Raw genomic sequence first — 20633 nt, 5'->3', positions numbered from 1 at the left:
ACGAGGTGAAGCGTTTCCCCAGATAGCTTGAATATACGCCGAAACGATGAAATAGTGAAATAGCACTGCCACTGAATGTGCAACATTATTCTGCGTGATGTACCTAATCTTGACATCTGATCGGGCGCTCTTTACCGAATGATTTCAGTGTCACTAAGGACGGCAGCATGCAGGGCACAATCCAGAGAGAGTCCTGCAGCCAAGGGAAAGAGCTGAGTGCACACACCCAGAGAGCGAGGACTGCAGCGGATGCCTATAGGTCAGTGCACCTACCTCGAGCAGGCTTCTGTAGCATGCCCTAAGATCAGGATCTTAGTGCACAGGTGTGTGGAGAGTACTGCAGGCCATGATTGTGACACCATGAATTAGGTTATCTTTCAAGCATTGCAGCATCAGTCTGGAAAGAAACATGCAACTAACAGCCGGTAGCACTCCTTGGGAACCCTCTGCCCAGACATTTAATATACAGTGACCCCCAGAAAAGCAGCATTACCCTTTAGTCATATATAACCTCCCCTTTAGTCATAGGCTTCCCCAATCGGACAACACCTCTGTTGCTGCTGCAAATTGTGTACTAGGAATAATAAATGCACTGAGATCGGATTACGTAATGTCAGAACATGCACCAGCTGGCCTTTTCAAACTGTAACGCACACGAAGTATACCGCATCATGGGCCTCATTTATGAAGGACTTGCGCCACTGGTGCGTCACTTTTTCCCATTTTAAAAGTGACGCACCGGCGGCGCAAGACCTTCATAAATAAGGCCCCATATGTCCATGTGATTTGCATTACATGTGCTTTACAAATCAGAAAATTCAACTGGGAAATACAGGTGCACATCAGCACGTTATTCAAATTAAGAAACCTCCAACTAAGCCTGCCGCCCAATTTACAAAAAAAGAAAGAACATTCCCGAATCGCGAATGATTTTTAATGGACTAATGGCGCTCTCCCCTTATTGGGCCGCAGTGCACGGAACGAACCAAAATTGACTCATCATAAGTGTGAAAAAGGCTGCTTTATTGAAGACAGGTGCACCTTACAAAACATAGTCTTGGCCTTTGCCAGGGCCGTTTCTAGGTGTTGTGCCGCCCTAGGCGAGAATTTAAAAATGCCCCCCCTCCCTTTTTCTACCATCACTCTCTCCCCCGTCATCCAGACTAGAAGAATAAATGCATTAGATATAAAAGAACGATTGTCACTTTTGCCTCATTTAATGTAACGTTTGCTTTTGTAATTTGTTCACTTGTAATGTTCTCATGTATCAGTTCTGTTCCTATTGTGAAGCGCTCTGACACCTTCAGGTAAAGTCCGCCCTATATAAAAACGCATAAATAACAAGGTAAGGGGTCCTCTGCTCTTAAGTTCTGCATTGTGCACACAATTTTAGGATGCATACATCCAGGAATGAAATATACAATATTATATGGTATATTCTGATGATATAGTATAGTCCCATACAATATCGTATAGTTGATGGCATGTGCCCCCCACTCAAATTCCCACAGCCCCTCTTCCCACCTTGGCACTGTTGCTAGAGGCCCCACTCTCCAGCCGACCGTGAGAACGGGCTCGGTCCGGAGTCAGGCCGCAGCAGACAGTGGAGATAACATAAGAATGAATGATGATACACCTCACCCGGCCGTCAACCACCCGCCCACCTCCGCCTCATTTTCATTTACAGACACCAGAAAACAGACCCGGCTCCTCCTTGACCCCATGGCTTCCGTGCTGCGCCTCTACAGACCTGTGCTGCCTGTGCCTAGCTCTGCTTCCATGCGTCTTCTGCCCGCCTCTCTCTCAAGGGCGACATATGGGTATATTTAAAACACACCCACTCAAGTCTCTGCGCCAGGCAGCAGCCCTTATATCACGAGGGGCATTGTTCAGGTGCACAAGCCGGCATCGTGGGTCGGACTCACTGGTTGTGCTCAGAATGTGCTCTCGGACAAAAAGGACTCTCGATAATTCTGTGTACGTGCCCTGGAACGTAAGGGGCTCTCAGTACATGTGCCGTCAGACTCAAGGGAGTCTGTGCATGCGCCAGCAGACAAGCAGGATACTGCATGTGCGTCCTTAAAGACTTACTGGCTCTTAGCATATACAATTAGGTGCGAAGGGGGTCTGTGCATGTACCCCAAGACATGCAGGCTCTGTACACGCAGCATCAGACGCACGCTTAATCCGTACATCTGCCCTCGCGCACCATACAGGTGCCCTCAGATACAAACGACGCTGGGAACCTATGGACACATAAGGGTGCCCTCGGGCACACAGGATAAGTGCTTCAGCGCAGAGCGGAGGGGTATTAAGCAGCGCCTTATAAATGTTACACTACAATACACATGTCCTGAGGCACAGGGTGTCTTTGTACACGCGCCCTCGGAGCGCTTTGGCACAGGTTGTATAATACGAAATGTGGGAGACGCGAGTCTGCTTTTTGTACTCATGGAACCAATCGGAGGTGCATTTACGAGACATATTTTGAAGCTGTTTTGAGGCTGGATCTACTAATGTTCGTGTTTCCGTTTTCCCGTTTATTATGCGGCCTAACATACTGAACCCAACAGCTCTCACGCACTCACTGGACACAATGCTAATAAAACACAACAATTCAACAGTCCTTGGCTTTGTGACACTCTTGTGACCATACCTGATGGGAAAGGCCATAGCTGTCTTCCCTGCCAAGAGGAGGCATCTTACAACACATTAGGCCTGCCTGCCCTGCCCCTGACTCAGTGAGTGTGTGATGAACATTATTACATTACACATTATTAACACATCATGATTCATATTCAAATTTGCAGCATGCAAATGCATCCGATTCCGAAAAATATATATTTATATTTATTTTCACAATCGCAGCCAGGCCCAGCGAGCGGCCTTCTGACTGACTCACCGGCGGGCGGTGCGTGCACTGATCTGATTGACTCCTCAAGCCACTGCCTGTCTGCCTGACGACCTGCTGCTGCTGCTGCGTACCGTCGTACGACACCACACGACCACTACACGGCCAGGCGCAGGCCTGACCACCACGGCTATGCTGTTTTTTGGTGTGAGTCGTGGTGCTGGCTGGGGTCGGGAGAGGGCCGGAGGAAGACGGACCGGACAAGACTCGGTGGTGGCACTGGCTAGCAGGTGGCACTGGCAGCTGCAGACCACCAGTGCAGCCAGTATTAATGACTAATTAAATAAAATTATGGGCAAAGGGGCGCCAGGCCAGCCGACACCACACGACGGACGACACACACACAGACCGTCCCCCGCGCGCGCCGAGAGCGCCGTGCGCGTCACCTGCCCTCCCTGGCCGAAGCAGCACTGCTCGTGATTGGCCAAGAATGTTCCTCAGGGCCGTCATTGGTAGCGCTATCCCAGCGCTACAAGATTGACGGCCCTGGGGACCCACTAGTGTGTCCTTGTCCTGCAGACCGTCCCGGGTGCACCCCGCTCTTCTACAAACACACACACGTGACGCCATAATAAATAAATCTAGGGTGTGTGTGCACCGCTCGGCTAAGTGAACAACAAGCACCAGCAATTGCAAACAACATCGACAGCAGGCCAGATGCGTGCGCTTCAAATCACTTGCACAGTGCACTGAGTCCAGACTCGGACTCCACTGCATGATCAACAAAATGCCGCCCTCATAATTTTGCCGCCCTAGGCGGCCGCCTAGTCCTGCCTAATGGCAGAAACGGCCCTGGCCTTTGCCTCACAAAACTATAGCTAACTATGCAAACGTCATTATGACTTTTCTGACCCCCCCCCCCTCTAGGCCCCTTCTAGGATAACATCTTATATCCATGGCTGAATCTAATACTTTTTTTATTTGAATCAAGTATAGCTCCATCCCGAAGCGAGACAAATGCACCCCATCATCACTGATTTTTTTTATTGCCGAATACCTTTGCTCTGGGCAATCCACCACTGAATACTTTAATTCTGGATGCTCAACCCTGCCAAAACCTGCCTCTCTGCAAAACACCGTCATCTCTCTGTTTACCTTCCTCCTGGCCTTTTCAATGGCAACAGGCCTCTCGGCCCCCCTCCAATGCCTTTTGGGGAAAAACTCACTCCACACCACAAAGCACCCAGACCACTGCTTCTTGATCGGCTGCAAATAAAAAAAAAATGTTTATTTATTTAATGCGTTTTTATATAGCACAGACTTTACCCGAAGGAGTCAGAGCGCTTCACAATAAGAACAGTAGTGGAACATGAGGAAAAATTACAAGTCAGCATGTTTAACAACACATCTGGACAAACATGTTGACGCAGTAACTTATTTAACAATGGAAAAAGCTTGTGCCAACGCATGCCCCCCTTTTCTGTGCCAATGGACTTTAAACAATCCCTGGTCCAATCCTAGATATACGCCTTTTCATTTTTGCTGTTCTTATCTTCCGCCCATTTCACAAAAGAATGCCCAACAATTCAGATTGCAAGCGCCTCTGACTCTGGCCCTGCTACTGCACCTGCAAAGACACATGCATGAGAAGAAATTCACATTCCCAACTTCCTCCCAATCCTCCCTGCTTGAATATAATGTTTATAACAATCTGATGACCAACGTCCCAATTTCTTGAAACTCTCCGAGCCCCACCCCATGTTCGCTGCATCAGAAGTCACCCCAATCCTGAAAGAATGAGTGCCAAATTCCTCAGGCACCTACCCCCAGTAATTTTAAAGGTTCGCCTCATGACCCACAGAAGATGTGCTGCTGTGACTTCGAGCCCCGAGGTCCTGTAAAAAAACGTCCCCCACCTCCCTCACTGTTCCTCCCTGCAAAAGACACCCCATCATACCGGGCAGATCATGGGATCCTCTCTAGCCCTCAGCGCCACTGGCTACCTCATCCCCCTTTGATCTGTCTTCAAGCGCCTGAGGAAGATGGAGGCTGCATCACTCCCTTTTTCGCATCCCTGTACTTCCTTCCATTGCAGCCCTGGCACCCCCTTCCTTCCCAACAGCTTTGAAACCCGGAATGCTCCGCAATATCGCCAAGACATTAACAATGCAAACAATATTGCCTCCTGCCACATGCAGCGTACATGAGGTAGCACCTCTATCATTCTGCTCGACAGCACATTATTCACCAGTAACCTAACCTGCTGTCCTCTACCCGTCTCCCCGGCCAAACCCTCTATCAACCTCTTACACAGCTCGCCTGCCGTTGGGGCATAACCCCACACTAACTTGCCCATGAAGTCTATCCCTGCCAGCTTTGCCGCTATGGTACCCTTAGACAAACCCTTCTCAATTAAGTCCAAGATGAACTGCACAACGTCCTCTTCCCTGGCCCACGTCCCAGGCCTCCTCTTCGCACCTCCCTTCAGAAATTCCTGCCACGCTAGTCTATAAGCCTTCCTCGTAGAAAGTGCTAACAACCCTACCACCAGTTGCAGCATCCTTTTTCTCCTACGGACCACATCCATTCGGGCACCGGCATCTTGTGAGCTTCCGCCTCCGTGGCCAGCCCACGGAACCTCTCCCACTGCAAATGAGGCAAAGCATCTGCAATGTCATTGTCTATGCCCGGTACATGCTTTGCTCTGAACTGAATGTCATACTTTAAGCAACTCAACATGAATATTCACAATAACTTTAAGACCTGCTCTTCCCTTGTGGACTGCCTGTTGACCACCTGCACCACTGCTATGTTGTCTACCCTGAAAGTCACCCTTTTGTGCATTAACCTATGCCCCCACAGTGTGATTGCAGCTGCTAGGGGAAACAATTCAAGGAAAGCAATGCTCCTGCCCACATTCTTACAATGAGGAGGCTACTCTTCCTCACACCATTTTCCCTGCCAGTACAAACAGAACCCGCCTTCTCCAGCGGCGTCTGAGAATATCTGAGTATCCCATTCCCACTCTTCCGGTGCAGACATAGGTATACCATTGAATTCCTCCAAGAACCTGCACCACATTTTTAAGTCTTCCTTTGTCCCTGCCGACAAACGCATGTGGTGGTATGGTAGCGTGAGGCCTACCAGTGACCTGCTCAGTCTCCTGCAAAATGTCTGTTCCGCTCTCACTACCCGGCATGCAAAATTCAAATGCCCCAGTAACACCTGTACCATTCTTTCTGGCCAGCATGTCATTGAACAAGAACCTCAGGTTCAGTTTTTCATCCACCAGCAACCTGGCCTCCATAGCCACTGAACCTAGTTTAATTCCCCGAAATGACAACACCTTACTTGGACCTTGTTTTCTTCTCCAGTGCTAAAGGGACACCCAGTGTCCCCATGAGCTTCTGGAAACTGTCCAGCTTCTTCTGACAGTCTGTTGAATCAGGCCGGCCCACCAAGAAGAAGTCGTCAAGGTAGTGTGCCACTGTCTCTTTTCCCGTTGTCCAAGAGAAAACCCCCTGCAAGAATGAACTGAACTTCTCAAACAGCGCTCATGATGTGGAACACCCCATAGGTAAAGCCTTATCCACAATGATTTTTCAGTCCACTTGAATTCCCAGCAACTGGAATTCCTCCGGATGTACTGGCAAGAGCTGGAAGGTGGCCTTAATGTCACATTTTGCCATCTCAGCCCCTTTTCCTGCCCTTCCAACTAGAGCCCTGTCTATGTCCACCGAAGAGTATGACACTGACGTCAAATCATCAGGAATGAAATTGTTTACTGATCCCCTTGCAGCCATGACAAGTGCTGAATTAGACGATACTGGCCTCTCTCCTTCTTTGGGACCACCCCAAAAGGAGAAATAATCAAATCTTTTAAATGGCTAACTGAAAATGGCCCCTCCATGCTTCCTTCTTAGACCTCTTTTTGTAATTTCTCCCAAATTACTGATTTGTGAGCCGCCACTGATATCAGGTTCTACGCCCATATTCACAACCTCGGTCCTTTGTACCCCAATTTAAAGCCCTCTCTGAAACCCGCACTGAGAATTTGTGCTTCCTGTTTTCCTGGGTAATGTGCTAGCCAGGCCTCTAAGCAATCCAGCGTAATGGGTGTACGAGCCTTTACCCATATAACCCTGTGCCCTTCGACCCCCCTGCCTCCTATCCCCTGCTGTCCGATATTGGCATTGTGATGCTGCAGCCCGTTCCCCCCTGTCTGGCCCTGTCCTGCGTACCCTGGCCTGAAGCACTGCACCAGAGGGTGCCTTCCAGAGCATTTTCAGCACTTGTGCTGAAATCTGCAGTAGTCCCGGAGACATGTGCCTTTGTTATAGTCCCAAGAGGTCCCTGGACCTCTCCCTGTGAGCTTCTGGGTTCATCTAACCCCCCCCCCAGGTGGGACAGCTTTGGAAGGGGCGATAAACTAACGGCAACCCACTGGCCGTGTATGTTGTCTTTCCGAGTTTTACTGTCCCCATCATCTGCTGATAGAGATCCGAGTCAATCATACCCCAATTTGCGTCTGGGTCCCAGACTAGTCTGCCACTGAACTCATCATAGTGTGACCACACATACCCACGTACCTCAGATGTGCCCTCCTAACTACATCCATGTATTTAAACAATGACACCAACCTGTCTGGGTATTTCTCGCACTACACACTTGCGAAAATTAAAAAGGCTGCCGTCCAGTTGTCTATTGTTGTTGGGATACCTCTACCTCCTCCTTTTTCGATCCCTCCTTGGATCGCAATTCCCTATGCAGCAGCTTCAACATGTCTACATACTCGCCCTTTCATATTTTTTCCTTCATGGATAACATGAGGTGTGCTCCCAATGGTTTTGACAACCCCATGTGCTCCAGTTTTGGCAATCTGACTTCCTTACTCTCTTTGCCCTCTGTCCCCTGGCCAGATCCCCCTTACCTTTTGTCATCCCCTGAACCCATAGTTGCTTCACCGTCCACCTGTGCCTTGTCGTCCGTCGTCCCTCCTGACTTACCGTTCTCTGCCTCCTTTTCTGTCCTCTGCCCCTCTGTACAGACCCCTGTGTCTCTAACATATCTTCGCTTGCACAATTTTAGCCCGCTCATCTCCCCTGGCATCCATCTCCGTGGAAACCCTCCGCTTTGGGCTAGTCGCACTACCCCGCCCCCCTTTCTTACCTGACGTCAAGGTCGGTGTCCTCACCGGATCAAACTGCCTAACCAGTGTTGAAGAGGGTAGAGTCATCTGAGGCATAGCCGTGTACTCTGTATCTGGTCCCGCCTCCAGTAACATACTAGGCACAAAATTAGTTGTCCCCCCCTTTCTTCATCCACTATCTCCCCCTCCTCTAGACTATCCTCCTCATAATCTAATGGGATGTCCTCCCACTCCCCCTCCTCTTCTAATCGTGTTACCCACTTGTGCCTCGCCTATCTGTCTATCGTGCCCTCTGCTTTCCTTTCTTGCCCTTTCCTTTCTTGCCCTTACACTGACTCCACTGCCCTGGAGGGCCCTTCTGCCCCTCCGGGCTCTCTCCCAGATGTGACTATTTCATTGTGTACCACCTTTTCTGTTACCAGTTTGTTTGCCATGCAGTGCAGTGCTCCCTTTTTGTCCACCCACTGTCACCACCACCCTAGTGGGCACCTCCACCCCACTGGGCTGTTGCTCCGCCATGACCCTGTCAGACCTCTGGTCGTCTTTGCCACCATGGTCCCTCGACGTGCTCCAGCTGACCTCCCTGGGCCCTGCCTTCACTTCTTTCCGGTAGCGAGTAGCCGCATGCGAGTCACCTTCAATGTACATGCCCAGTGCTCGCTACTCCTATAAAGAAAATGGAAGGTCCAGCTTGCTGAGGTTAGTGTCCCTGTCTGTCCCTACCTGCCCCTGATCCAGGCACCACTGCCAATACCCCCCATACCTGAGGCCCCCAAGGGTGCCTACGAAAACAGCCCAGCGTCCCAGCACCCCCCACCCCAAAAGCCCCTGATGAGTGTCCCCCCTTTTTGCCAGGCCCACCCCCCTCCTGTCCCTGTATACCTGGGACAGCAGGGATCTCTCCCACCTCCTCCCAGGCCCTTCCTCTTCCCCCTCGCTCCACTCCCGCAGGGAAACTGGACTCCTACCCCCTGTCTGGAGTCTGGACCCTGTGGACTCCCCCCGGCATCCATCCGCCCCCGGGGGCCGTTGCACCCACCCCCACTCCACCAACCACTTGTCCCTCACCGCCCAGCGGGCCCTGTCTAACCACCCTCTAATGTCCAGTACCACCACAGTTGCCTCCCTGGACCCCCTTCCCCTTCTTCGTTGCCCTGAAAAGCCTGTGGCACCCAGACTCCCCCCACCTTGCAACCACCTGCCTGCCCTTAAACCTGGTCCTCCCCTGCCTCCCCTCTGCAGGCCCAGGAGTTGCCTTGGTAACCCTCCCTGCCTTCCTTCCAAAGATCTTCTGGCCCCCCAAAACAGGGACACCTCCTACTTGCCTAAGCCCCCATGCTCGCAACGAGAATGTTGTTCACTTGTGGCAACTGCGGCGAAAACTGCTGCAGGGCCCTCATGGCGCTTGCCTCATGCACTGCCCCACCCTTCCCTTCCACAAATGCCAGTGGGGGGCGCCTCCTGTCGCTCAGCCATGTTTTTCCCGCTTTGCGGGGGCCGCCTTAGCTCTGCGGCACTCTCACGTAGCTGAGCACTTTTCCGCTTCGCGCCGTGGTGTCCACCGGGCCTCGGATGAGGTTATGAGGTCCATGCGGCCGGCTACTGCCAGGAGCCTCATGGCCTACTGGACACACGCATCGTTGCGTGCCATGCCCGCTATGTAAATCAGGCAAATCCTTTTTTCTGATGGCAAATCCTTTTCCCTGACTTCAGATTTTCCCTAGCTGGCGGTGCAAATCGTCAGCTGTGTCAGCTTCCAAAATGGTGACACGGCTCCTGAAATGGCCACATAAATACCCCCTGCCCCGAAGCCCAAGTACAGCCCAACGCGAGCCTAATTAGGCTTAGACCACATCACCCGGCCCAAAAACCCTGGGGGTGTGAGCCTCTCTGCTGGTTGGCCGCTCCCCCAAAGTCCCACTGGGAGGGGGCAAAGGAAGACGCATGGTAGGTGGCCACCTCAGTGTCTTTCAAACCTCCATTCAATCGGTGTGCCGCAGCCTTCCTTCTAGGCTGCTGCAAACAACACCTTGTTGGCGCCGACTTTCCCGGCGCGCTGCTTGAGCCCTAGCCCGTGGTCACATCAGGTAGCCCGCACAGGCTGCAGACCTTCCTGTACATCTCCCTCTGAGTCCTAAGCTCTGTGGGTCGTCTGATGTCCTGCATCAACGGATGGCCACTTTGTCACCAGGTTCTACCACAATACCTTCTTTGCCTCAGGAACTTCATTGGTTCAGGACTTTGTGTGCTCACTCGGTCACAGAGACATTGTCTCTGCTACTGTGTCTCACTTAATGCCAGAGATTGCTCGACCACATAGGATGTTTTTCGAAACATAACTAGAATTCAAGCTATATATCACTGATGAGGTCTAAGTAGGCCCAAAATGGTCTTGGGTTGCCTGTGGTCTCCTCTGTAGGTTGACCCTCCTTGAATAGCTGTTTTTCACTCCTCTGTAGGTGTCCTCACCTGGCAGTTCGAGATGGACTGATCCCATGAGGAGCAGGGCTAGTACAGCTTTACCTAAGTCAGGCCTTTGTATATGATGGCACAGTGGGCGAAAAACAATGGGTTGGAACGGCACCCCAAGGGATTGCCAGTGATTACATTATTTGTATGCATTCCTCTCATCATCTTTTGGGTGTACTTCCTCCTTACTAGGGAATTAGCCTCCTTTGATCCTCAGCACAGTAGTGCTTCAAATTTTAGCAGTCTTTTTTTATGGCTGAGTTGTCCATTTGCAACAGACCTTTTTCTGCTGCATGACTTCACTTCAAACCATCAACATAAAAATCAAAAGAAGAAAATCATCAGCAGTAACAGTAAAAACCCCAACCTGCAAACGACGTGTGACAGTGTGACATTAATACTCATTCTTGTCTCAAGAGGACTAAATAACATGCAGTACAAATGCACTTGTTGTTTAATATAAGGGTTCCAATATAAGACAAACCCACCTCTTCTTTATGCCACGTGCAAACCAAAACAAGTAGCAATAACCATAAATGATACCTTCTTGTGAACATAAGTCCATCAAGCACTCTGGGGTTCTGATAACATGACTAAAACACTAGACCTCTTATTGTGTAATATCCACTGAGATTTCTCGTTCCATACATATACGCATTAAGCAATACATACAACGTGTGCAGCAAGGCTATATTCAGCATTTATCTTAGTTAATTGCAGCTAGTCTTTATCATGACACTCAGGACACCTCGGACTCTAACTGCAATGTCCCTCGCAACGATGTCACTGGCAGCCCTGACACGCGCCTCAGCTGTAGCAGCTGCCACAGTCCTCCTTGGGTCCAGGTGCGGCCACATCAGCATGGATTACAGCTCTTTTTTGTGACGTGGTTTCTCGTTCAACTGCTCCGCCCTCTCACACCACCCAAACAGATAACTCTGCACATGCCATTTTTCTGAAGCTGCCTGGTAGTGCCAACGAACAGTGCTGTCACTGTGGACTCTTACCACCAGTCTATGTCTCGGACTCGGATAACAGCCTGACCTTCGACCTGGAAATGCAATCTTTTGCTATTGGCCGCGCCACGCGAGACCTTGGGCCAGACTGCAACAAGATTGACTGGGGCCCGCTACTGTGTTTCTGGATCTAATCACTGCACCCGTGACTGTGTTACAGGTGGCGGACGGACACACGAAAGGAAAGACGCAGTATGGCAGGGCGTGCTGGGTTCAATGCCGTGGAACATTCTAGCACCCCCACTATGAGCTGAGACAAACTACCCCGAAATGGATAAATCAAAAACCTTACAACAACCAAACTTTTCCCACATTCATCTAAGAACATTTTTCTCGCGGGCCACGGCAAAAGCTGTCAGATATTGCCGTTCACCTTATACTTCTGGGTTTCAACCAGATCGTTGTTACTGTTATTGCAGCTCACTTTTCTCTCTTCATATATTAGTTATAGTGAGATGCTTATCGGCGTTCTACAAAACTCCTATAAATATATTAATTAATTAATTAATTAATTAATACATTATTGCATGAAAAAAAGTGTTATATCTAAAATTACAAAGCTCTTACGTCTTGAAGCATCCAAGCGTTTTGTTGACTGTTAACATTTTCGGGCTGAATTTAAAATTTACAACATGGAGTATGGATCCTATTTTGTATGTGAAGTAAAGATGAGTCGTCACTGACATGCAGCAGCCTTTGTTTCACTCACAGTGGAATCGATAGATTAATAAGGACTATTTGCCCAGATCCTGCAAGTTTCGTCGCACTCAGGATCCCTTTCTTGACACCTGAAGTTTAATGCTCAACATGGCGAGTTCGTAGGTGTTAATGCAATGGTTTCTTCCCCTTCAATTAGGAATGTTTCAGAGAAAAAATTTAGTGATGCTACTTGAGTCTTTTAAAAATGTACTCGAAAGTCTCGCACCACTCCGTGGTGTTTTGTGTCATCTGAATTTCTAGGAATTAATTTGTTGGCCAGCTGGGCAGAACTAGCAGATGAGCTGGCAGATAGCACCATGATTATCTATGCAGAACCCCCATTTTACATCTATTTTATTTAGTGAAAACCACTGTGTATAATCCCAGAATGCTTTGTGCATGCATTAAACCCACAGAAACTAATAAAACACACTTTATGCCAGTCTGTAGTCTTCTGCCTGTGCAGAGTTTCATGGGCTGTTTGACCTATTTTAAGGTACTTGCTGCCACTTTTATGGGTTCATATTAATTCAGAGCCAGCCAGAACCCTTAGCATTAAACTTCGAGGCACAGTGCTCCATTTCCCTGGGTAGTCAAAACTCAGAACCCAGCTTATCGCTTAAAAAAAATCTTTTCCTGGATAAGTGAGCGGTATGTGAGAGCCAGAACTGGGGACTCAGTTTAAATATCTCATTTGTTTTGGGTCACACAGCTATCTGCAGCTATTCATCTATTTGTAAACAAGCCTATTAGATCACCAACTGCGCCTCCCTTTGGCACTTTGTGCACCACAGCCTTTGATGTGACAGGCATCAAGGGCCAGGCAGCCTTTGGAATCACTAGGGACATTAATCTAAGGCTCTTGCGTTCCTGGTGGAGCCCAAATTTGGATTGGTCTCATACTCCTGCCAGGGATAAACCTGGTTGGCCCTCGCCCTGCTGGATAAGACATGCTCCGTTGGTCAGCCTTGGTCAGCTCCAGTGCCTTTTAGAGCAATAAAGCCTTTGCATCCCACATTTTGTGTACAATGTCCCTTCAAAGCCGTGACCAGAGTGATATTGAGAATTAGGTATGTTCATTTTAGAGCTGCTACCTTTGTGTTTGCATTAAATTGTTTGTTGCATTAAAATTCACCTGCGGTTGCTGTTGTGGCAGTGTCCCTCTGTCTACTTTGACATTCTAATAAAAATGTAATTATCTATTAATTTGTCTTGCGTGCTTTGTAGTAGCTGAATGTCACCTTTGGACCACTTCAGCGAGATAGTCTGCCTTAGGTGCAATAAGCAGCTGCTCTCCAATTGGTGATGCCCTGTCCCTTACAAAGAGGTTAGATGTATCATGCTATACATTTGCATGCTTAGAGTGGTTAGAATGTTTATGCTCAGTTCTAGTTCTTTAGCCTATAGATATTACAGGTGCAGGAAGTTGGTTCATGACTAGTCTGGGATAACCACACCAGGGCTGTGCATTGTCAATAAATCTTTCATCCTCTGTGGCTTTGAGGATTTCATCATAACGTTAGGCAGGTGGACGATATGAAGATTACAGCTGTGTGAGATGGCCACTGAACCGCACAGAGAAAACAAACTGAATATTTAGCAAAGGAAACATTTACTATAGTGGTCCCCCGGCAGCACCAATTCAGACTGAAACTTAAGAACTTTCTAGAAAAGTGAGTGGACAAAACTACTAGTGTATTTATTAAATTGGGCCAAACTACCGGGTGTATGGTTAAATTAGGCCAATATCTTCTTTTTAATGAACACGTGGGCCAATATTTCATGATCACTGCCTGCTCCTGGTGCAAGTGTGTGATCACTGCGCTCCCTCTCCATTTTCATAAACTCGCTTATGCAACACATGTGAAAGCGATGGTATCCTGAAACAAAAGCAAGTACATTTGCTTGCACACTGTAGACTTTACTCCTAAAAGGGTTTACCCGCCAAATGGTATACCAATCATAAAAAGCAACGATAAAGATCGAAGAAAAGACGTGAAGTGGCTAAACCCATCAGAAACATTAAAAGATAGGTCCTTCGCAACTATAAAAATATGGCCCAAAGTTGTGAAAACAAATAGTAAATGACAGACTGTCTGGTTTTTCTAGTTATTGAACGTTTTTATCCAGGTTTATTTAATTTTAATAGAGAGACACATCTTTTATTTTTTAATTTTTTTTATTGAAGTCTTGGATAAGCTAAGCCGAAACATACAATGACAAATCATATACTAACCAAAAGATACACATACCCCCCCAAATTCAGGAGCCACACATATGACCATCTCATAAAGATTAAACAGAAAAAAAACCAACATAATCAATTTAACTCAATTGAAATCGAAATAAGAACCCCAGATTTTCTCAAATTTCCGAATCGCCCCAACTCTTTGAGCATACAATTGCTCGCTGTTTCTGCCCTTTTGCATTTTATAACGCCATTCATGTACGTTAGGGCAGTATTGCAAACACCAATTTTGAATGTATTTATTTATTTTATGCGATTTTTAGAGCTCGCAAATACCCAGATGGGTGTCTCGGCGCTATCGTAAACAGAACTCTCATTGTGGAGGAAAGTGAATTATGCTGAGAACAACCAGGTCTTGAGTTTTTTTCTGAAATTGAGGAGTGTAGGAGCAGTGTTAATGTGAAGGGGCAACGTATTCCAAAGTTTGACTGTCGCAGTGGAGAAACATCTGTCACCCCAATTGGCCCTTCTTGTACGTGGAACCCTCAGCAGATGAGCTGATGATGAGCGTAAAGTTCTTGAATGCTCAAGCAGACAGAAGGCTTGTTTTAAGAATAGTGGGCCTTGGTTGTGGATGGCTTTATAGGCTATGCATAATGCCTTGAATTTAATCCGACTCCTTACTGGAAGCCAGTGCAGCTGTCGGATGTATGGAGAGATAGATGTGAATTTGGGGATGGTTAGCAGAGTCCTGGCCGCCGCATTTTGCACCGTTTGCAGTTTGTTGAGGACCTTTTCTTGGGCATTTAGTAAGAGGGCATTACAGTAATCTGTTTTTGAGAAAACCAATGTACTGATTAGGGTTTTGCCTGCAGACAGAGGTAGGAATGGAATTAGTTTTTTGATCCTTTTTAAAATGTAAAAGGATGAGGAGACCACAGAGTTGGCATGCTGTTGGAAGGTCATTTTGTTGTCAAATATGACTCCTAGGTTGCGTACTTTAGCAACCGGTTTAGGGGGTAGTCTCATCTGAGGTGGCCACCATTGGGGGGACCAGATAGGTTGCAGCCTCCCGAATGTCATCACCTCTGTCTTATCAGAATTTAATTTGAGACAGTTAGATGACATCCAGGAGCTTATTGCCCTCATTCCTTCTTGGAAGTTGGCTGCAACTGATATGCCATCATTGTATACAGATAACACCAATTGGGTGTCGTCCGCATAGGTTGTGAGGGCGATTCCATAAGATTTTTTAACCCTCGCTAAGTCCGAAACATAAATGTTAAAAAGTGTCGGACTTAGCGAGGAGCCCTGTGGTACTCCGCAAGGTAGAGAAAAGGTCTGGGAGATGTATTTGCCCATCTTCACTGTCTGAGGACGGTTGGCCAGAAATGAAGCAAGGAGTTCTTTGGCTTTGTTTTTTATTCCTAAGGCCGAGGCACGGTCGATCAAGGTGACATGATCGACCGTGTCGAAAGCTGCGGAAAGATCTAAAAGTATTAAAACCGCGGAACCTCCCTTATCCATTGTGGTCCTTATCTCATCTGCTGCTTTTAGGAGCGCTGTCTCCGTTCCGTGACCTTGTCTGAACCCAAATTGGGTGTCGTCAAGTAAATTGTTGTCATGTATGTAGTTCGAAAGTTGCATGTTCATGATTTTTTCAAAGATTTTTGCAGGGAAAGGGAGACAGGCAATGGGTCTGTAGCTGGCAGGAAGAAGAGGGTCTAGAGTGGTTTTTTTTAGAAGTGGCTTAATAATAGCCTCCTTCCAGACAGATGGATAGATGCCAGTTGAGAACATTGCATTACAGATGGTGGTTAGAGCAGGGGCAATGGCTTCAGGGATGAGATTAAGGATATTGGGTGGACAAGGGTCAAGGGGTGACCCAGATTTGGTACGGACAACCAGATGTTGGATATGTTCCTGCGTAGTTGCTTCAAAGGCCAGAAAGGTTGGAGCATTATTGGTAGGGGAAGCCATAGGGGTAGGGGGAGAAGGAGAAGGGGAAAAGGTGGTGAAGATGGCACTGACTTTATCTTCGAAGAATTTAGCTAAAGAGTCCGATAGGGACTGTGATCCTTCTAAACGCGGAGCGAGGGGGTTGGACAAATGAGTGACCACCTGAAATAGTTTTCCTGCCGAGTTTTTAGCCTGGTTGATTTGAGTGGTGTAATAGAGCGTTTTTTCCGATGCAATTAGTTTTTTATATTTGGAGAGAGCGTTCTTGTAAGCAATTTTATCAGTAGGACTAAAGTGGCGGCGCCACTGCCTTTCCAGGTTCCTACAGTATTGTCTCTGCAATCGAAGTGGTTCTGTAAACCAAGGGGCTGAGGGGAGTTTTCTACTACGGTATGAAGTTTTGATGGGCGCTAACTTGTTACACGCTATGTTTAAAATGCTCAGATAGTTGGCGGATGCTGTTGTGGGATCCTGCTAGTTTGGGATGGTACTGTCCCGCATCATCTCCGCAAGATGGTCAAAATTGATATTTTTCCAATCTCTAAAGGTGATAGGGGAAGGAGATATAGGGGGGGGTGTGATGGAGTCAATTTTGATGGAGAAGCATACTGCTGCATGATCCGCCCAAACAAGGGGGTTCACCCTTGAGACGGATATATTTGGGTTGTTAGTAAATAGTCCATCTAAGGTATGTCCCGCCTGATGGGTGGGTTCTTTAACAATTTGCAGGAAACCGGCTGCAGCTAGATCGTTAATTAGCAGCGATGTATCAGGGTCATCGGTGGCTTCGAGATGAAAGTTAAAATCGCCCAATAAGGTGAAATGTGGGGATCCCGCTGAGGCCTCAATTAGGTTACCCACATTTGTGAGGAATTTTGATCTAGACCCGGGGGGCGGTAGATTAGCATACCTTTGAATGATGCTCTACCAGAAAGGCCTATAGTGAAAAGCAAAGCCTCGCATTCAGAATAATTTGATTCTGCAGTTGTTACTTTAAAGTGATCTTTATAAATAATAGCTATACCTCCACCCTTTCTTTTAGGTCTGTCTAGTTTGCATACGCAGTAGTTTGTTGGAGTGGCTGCTCTAAAGTCTGGACCGGAGGAGTCGTCCCCCCATGTCTCTGTAATAAATAGTAGGTCCAGTTTATGTGAATCAATTAATTCGGATATTTCAGTTTTATGTTTGGGAAGAGAGCGTACGTTTATACGTGCTGCTGACACTTGTCGGAAGGAAGTTGTAGACAGGGTAGGAATGTCCTCAGTGCATGTGGGACATTTATGCGGACCTATGCTAGAGTTGGTGTAATCAAAATGTGGTAAGGCGTGGGGCACCTCTGCTACAGGCCTAATACTTAGTAGTTGGGCGGAGGTGTAGGTCCGTACCAACGTGCTTTGTAACGGGCAAGGGATCGATGGAACAGGGGGAATGGCCCTGGGCCCGGCCTCGGCGCGGACATGCGCAGGCGAGCTTGCCTTGTGCGAGCCTTCGGCGCGCATTCGTCGCGCCCGCTGCGCTCGTCCGCTGCGCTTCCTATTAGTAAACATAGTTTATAGTGCTAGATTGGTAACGAGGCGAGGGGGCGTGACCAGCGTGAGTGGGCGTGTCCGCTTGTCTCACAATATCGGCGTAGTTACCCAAACACTCACCCGCAGCAGCGTGCAATCGGCTGGGCGGGGGTTCTGGAAATGAGAGGCAGTGGCCGAGGGGTAAGTGGTATTAAAATACAAGTAATCACACAATCAAATTAAAATCAAGATCTGGAAATAAGCTCCCGGCTTTCCGCCTCAGGAGTGCGTTCTGTAAACACTGCACTAGCAGTCAACGCGCGTTTAAGTAGTGTGGCGAGGGGGTGTGGCCAGCGTGAGTGGGCGTGTCCGCTTGTCTCACAATGTTGGCGTAGTTACCCAAACACTCACCCGCAGCAGCGTGCAATCGGCTGGGCGGGGGTTCTGGAAATGAGAGGCAGTGGCCGAGGGGTAAGTGGTATTAAAATACAAGTAATCACACAATCAAATTAAAATCAAGATCTGGAAATAAGCTCCCGGCTTTCCGCCTCAGGAGTGCGTTCTGTAAACACTGCGCTAGCAGTCAGCGCACGTTTAAGTAGTGTGGCGAGGGGGCGTGGCCAGCGTGAGTGGGCGTGTCCGCTTGTCTCACAATGTCGGTGTAGTTACCCAAACACTCACCCGCAGCAGCGTGCAATCGGCTGGACGGGGGTTCTGGAAATGAGAGGCAGTGGCCGAGGGGTAAGTGGTATTAAAATACAAGTAATCACACAATCAAATTAAAATCAAGATCTGGAAATAAGCTCCCGGCTTTCCGCCTCAGGAGTGCATTCTGTAAACACTGCGCTAGCAGTTAGCGCGCGTTTGAGTAGTGTGGCGAGGGGTCGTGACCAGCGTGAGTGGGCGTGTCCGCTTGTCTCACAATGTCGGCGTAGTTACCCAAACACTCACCCACAGCAGCGTGCAATCGGGTGGGCGGGGGTTCTGGAAATGAGAGGCAGTGGCCAAGGGGTAAGTGGTATTAAAATACAAGTAATCACACAATCAAACTAAAATCAAGATCTGGAAATAAGCTCCCGGCTTTCCGCCTCAGGAGTGCGTTCTGTACACACTGCGCTAGCAATCAGTGCGCGTTTAAGTAGTGTGGCGAGGGGGCGTGGCCAGCGTGAGTGGGCGTGTCCGCTTGTCTCACAATGTCGGCGTAGTTACCCAAACACTCACCCGCAGCAGCGTGCAATCGGCTGGGCGGGGGTTCTGGAAATGAAAGGCAGTGGCCGAGGGGTAAGTGGTATTAAAATACAAGTAATTACACAATCAAATTAAAATCAAGATCTGGAAATAAGCTCCCGGCTTTCCGCCTCAGGAGTGCGTTCTGTAAACACTGCGCTAGCAGTCAGCGCACGTTTAAGTAGTGTGGCGAGGGGGCGTGGCCAGCGTGAGTGGGCGTGTCCGCTTGTCTCACAATGTCGGCGTAGTTACCCAAACACTCACCCGCAGCAGCGTGCAATCGGCTGGGCGGGGGTTCTGGAAATGAGAGGCAGTGGCCGAGGGGTAAGTGGTATTAAAATACAAGTAATCACACAATCAAATTAAAATCAAGATCTGGAAATAAGCTCCCGGCTTTCCGCCTCAGGAGTGCGTTCTGTAAACACTGCGCTAGCAGTCAGCGCGCGTTTAAGTAGTGTGGCGAGGGGGTGTGGCCAGCGTGAGTGGGCGGGTCCGCTTGTCTCACAATGTCGGCGTAGTTACCCAAGCACTCACCCGCAGCAGCGTGCAATCGGCTGGGCGGGGGTTCTGGAAATGAGAGGCAGTGGCCGAGGGGTAACTGGTATTGAAATACAAGTAATCACACAATCAAATTAAAATCAAGATCTGGAAATAAGCTCCCGGCTTTCCGCCTCAGGAGTGCGTTCTGTAAACACTGCGCTAGCAGTCAGCCCGCGTTTAAGTAGTGTGGCGAGGGGGCGTGGCCAGCGTGAGTGGGCGTGTCCGCTTGTCTCACAATGTCGGCGTAGTTACCCAAACACTCACCCGCAGCAGCGTGCAATCGGCTGGGCGGGGGTTCTGGAAATGAGAGGCAGTGGCTGAGGGGTAAGTGGTATTAAAATACAAGTAATCACACAATCAAATTAAAATCAAGATCTGGAAATAAGCTCCCGGCTTTCCGCCTCAGGAGTGCGTTCTGTAAACACTGCGCTAGCAGTCAGCGCACGTTTAAGTAGTGTGGCGAGGGGGCGTGGCCAGCGTGAGTGGGCGTGTCTGCTTGTCTCACAATGTCGGCGTAGTTACCCAAACACTCACCCGCAGCAGCGTGCAATCGGCTGGGCGGGGGTTCTGGAAATGAGAGGCAGTGGCCGAGGGGTAGAAGAGTTAACGATCTCGCTACAGCCATAGCAATGTATATTAGTTTAACTAGTTGCCCTTCTAACAACAATTCAGAATCAAATCCATACAAAATCAATTTATGATTAACCGAGATTGAGATTTTACACTGGTTTTGCATAAATTCAAATATTTCTTCCCAGAAAGGTACGATTTTAGGGCATTGAGCAACAACATGAGACCAGTTAGCAGGATTATAATGCAGACATCTATAACAGTTGGAAGAGCAATTAGGATACATTTTACTAACCATTGCCGGAGTGTAATACAGAATCCATTTACTAAAAAACAGCATTCTGCGCCAATTGGCACCTCTTAATACAGAAAAATTCAGCACATTGATTCTCTTCCATACCGCAGGAGTTAATACCAAATTTTCCTGCCCTAGCCACTTATTACTTGCTTTAAGACA

This window comes from Lissotriton vulgaris, chromosome 1_1 (assembly GCF_964263255.1).
Source record: "Lissotriton vulgaris chromosome 1_1, aLisVul1.2, whole genome shotgun sequence".
In the NCBI taxonomy this organism is placed as follows: domain Eukaryota; kingdom Metazoa; phylum Chordata; class Amphibia; order Caudata; family Salamandridae; genus Lissotriton; species Lissotriton vulgaris.
The sequence above is the reverse complement of the archived record's forward strand: the minus strand, read 5'-3'. Positions refer to the sequence as shown.